Source organism: Haliotis cracherodii, unplaced genomic scaffold (assembly GCF_022045235.1).
Source record: "Haliotis cracherodii isolate W230 unplaced genomic scaffold, xgHalCrac1.p SCAF_8, whole genome shotgun sequence".
NCBI classification, from domain to species: domain Eukaryota; kingdom Metazoa; phylum Mollusca; class Gastropoda; order Lepetellida; family Haliotidae; genus Haliotis; species Haliotis cracherodii.
In genome coordinates, this window is record NW_027266341.1 from 31486986 (window position 1) to 31490518 (window position 3533).

The window sequence follows — 3533 nt, forward strand, 5'->3', positions numbered from 1 at the left end:
ACTATTAAAAATCGTCATCAGTTCGGACTAGTACAAACGCTATGTAAGTGCAATAATCCTGGACGCGACGTTAAACCCAATTTCACCTCACCTCACCTCACCTCACCTCACCTCACCTCACCTCAAACGTGTTTAAATTCGATTTCAACATACGTGCATCTGAAAGGCGGTTTAAAGGTCAGCTTCCGGTGGTCGGGCGATGAGTAGCGACTACAGCATGTAAACAGGAACTAGCGACGCTGTTACATCACACGGACTACGTATACGGAGATACACCTGCATGTGGGGCATTGCGTAGTACATACACTACATATGGCCTGTGAGCTGCGTCAAATTTAACAACTGCGACTACAGGGAAATGGGGAACCTCTGGCTGGTACTGCTTCTGACGATATGTCTGGCAGGTATTATCATTATTGTAACATTTAGTTGTTTTGTTACAAACACACCCGTGAAGATTCCGGGTTAGAATAGGTCTTCAGCAACCCATGCTTGTCGAAAGAGGCGAATAACGGGATCGGGTGGTCAGGCTCGCTGACTTAGTTGATGCATGTCATCGTATCCCAATTGCGTGGATCGATGCTCATAATGTCAATCATTGGATTGTCTGGTCCAAACTCGATTATTTACAGACCGCCGTCATATAGCTGGAATATTGCTGAGTGAGGCGTAAAACAAAACAATGTGTGTGCGCCCGTGCGTGCGTGCGGTGTGTGTGATGTGCACGTGTGTTTGTGTGTATGGGTGTGAAACTGCAACCGTGTATTTTTCGTTCAAGACAATTTCTATGTTGTCAACAGTGTGAAGCATAATTTTGTTTTTAAATCATTATCGTGAGTAATTTATTTTCCCCTTTTGTTGATTTCACTGCCTGAACGCTGCAGATCAAGATCGTTGTCGGCGGTTGCTACAGACGCATCTTGATGTGTCTGATTGGCTTGTAATATGTGCTGAGTATACGTATGTCCGTGTGTAGAAATGACCTTCACCTCCGCCATTGTCCGAATCAAATGTGACGTTACACGTTATCAGACTTGACAATGATATCAATTTCACATCTTACTGTGTTTTCTCTTTCAGAAAAGGTGCATGGATTCTGTTACTTCCGGGGAGGCATCGTCCCCACAGACTGCAAAGAGTTTGAGTACTGCTGTGGGCTGGGCAAACACAGACGATGCTGCAGGAGTGGAGAACTGGAGTGAGTAGTGGACACGTTGTCTAACTCGTGTGCAGACATCCACATACTCATATTCACAACGTCACCTTAATTGAAGGTGTGAGTGGGATTTTATTGAAAAAAATTAATCGTTCCAGAAAAAAACTTAAAAAATGAATATACTTCAATCTGCTTGCCACAAACAATACATTGTGTCAAGATGCTGTTATTTCAAAACAATATTTAGGCTCATAATTTTAATAAAAATAAATTCTGTGCAGGTATAGCCGAAAAAATACATTGTCTCCGCACATAATCCCAGCAGCCGTTATTTGATTATTCACGAGTGCGGTGACCAACAACAAACAAAAACAACAAACAAATTACACTGCCAATGAAATATGAAATACAAGCATGCGCTAACTGAATATTTTTGTACTACAAGACCAATTTATTATATGTTTTTGGGGGGGGGTTTGGGGTTTTTTTTGTTTAACGCCGCACGCAGCAATATTCCAGCTATATGACGGCGGTCTGTGTAAATAATCGAGTCTGGACCAGACAATCCAGTGACTAATATCATGAGCATCGATCCACGCAAATGTACTATTGTATTTTCTCCCCCTACAGTAGGTCGGCGATGATCACCGGGCTGTGTGTTGGCATAATCTTCGGAGTGATACTCATAGTGCTAGCCGTTTACGGTTGTTGTAAACTGTGGAAACGACGTAATTAGGTATGTTAACGACCATACGGAGTGACTCTATACTGGACCTTTAATCCAGGCGATACTAAAAGCCTCCTCATTAGCAGTGTCAAAACTGTCGTATAAGGGGAACATAAAATGACGTACGGTCCTTGAACCATCAACATCCTGATGTTCTAGCTCTGTAGGGGTTAATTGATCGTTTTTGCCAGATGTGTTGCACTGTCACCATCCTAAGGAGATTCTCTTGACAACTGGTACTTTCAGGGTCCGTTTTAGGGATTTCTACATTATCCTCAATATAAGTGCAGTTATCTTGAACGCGACGTTAAATACCGTGTCACATCACCTCTAGTGTACATATTTCTATTCTACAGAACACTCCCTTCACAAGAACGAGGAAACACAAGCGAGAGGAGAGACCCAGAACGTGTCAGCGGTTTCCGGTGTACCTGTGATGGAGAAACTCTCCGTGGGGATTCTGAATGTTTCCCCAGCGCCTCGTCCTGCGTAAAACGTACTGAAGATGGAGATCAGCTCTGTGACAAGATTATTGTGTGTTATCTTACCGCACTGGCGTGGATCGCTCCTTGTGTGTCTAGACACTGGTTTGCCTGGTCCAGACGCGATTACTTACAGAACGCTATGGTAACGTTAGACTTTTGCTGATTGTGGCGTAAAACAACACTCACTCTCTCCCTGATACTCACATCACGTGGTGGATGTTGTTTTTGTTGTTTAAGATGACGGGTGATTTTTAACTCTGGCTCATATGCTGAGCTTTACAGGGGCGGCGGGGTAGCCTAGTGGTTAAAGCGTTAGCTCGTCGCGCCGAAGACCCGGGTTCGATTCCCCACATGGGTACAATGTGTAGCCCTTTTCTGGTGTCCCCCGCCGTGATATTACTGAAACATTGCTTAAAGTGGCGTGAATCAATAATCACTCAATCGCTTTGTCGACCGTCAACAGCCTGTCATGTCAATAATAAGTTATTTTATATACGTTGTACATACGTGAATGTTTATTTGTATATACACGTGCGTTGTAAATATATCGTTTGTGTTAATAAAACATAGATGTGTTTTTGGTTTGTTTCTGTGCTGATTCTTTGTTTAAAACGAATCGGAGCGAACGTGTGACACAGTCGTCTGAGACGCTGCAGTTCGTTGTAGAGTTCCGTCTCCAAGGTCTGCTAGACGTTTGTTCCCAGCACCATACCCGTTCTCGTTGGCAATACCAAAGTGGTAAACGTCTAAAACCTACTTCAGTTCAGATTGTCCTTCCACATCAAACTAACGGGGCGGTCGGGTAGCCTAGTGGTTAAAGCGTTCGCTCGTCACGCAAAAAACCCGGGTTCGATTCCCGACATGGGTACAATGTGTGAAGCCCATTTCTGGTGTCCCCTGCCGTGATATTGCTGGAATATTGCTAAAAGCGGTGTACAACCATACTCACTCACTCACTCACTCAAACTGACATGCCGCTGCATAACTGACATACGGTTCCAAGCCTCGTTAAACTCTCTCACACGAACACGAATCACTGACAAACAGGAAGACGCCATCGTTTCTACCATACGATGACATGCATCAACCCACAAAGCGAGTCCGACCACCCGATCAATGAAGTGTCAATGAAGAGTACTCCGTTGCGGTCCCAATTGCACTGATC

The 3533-nt window shown here is 44.1% G+C and overlaps 1 long non-coding RNA gene across 1 annotated transcript; it reads left to right on the forward strand.

Moving 5' to 3' along the window:
- Positions 1-257: 257 nt before the first annotated feature.
- LOC139450514 (uncharacterized) lies at positions 258-2899 on the forward strand. The gene is made up of 4 exons (XR_011652231.1): positions 258-404; positions 1081-1198; positions 1787-1892; positions 2240-2899. It is a non-coding gene; the product is annotated as an uncharacterized lncRNA (long non-coding RNA).
- The last annotated feature ends 634 nt before the right edge of the window (positions 2900-3533 follow it).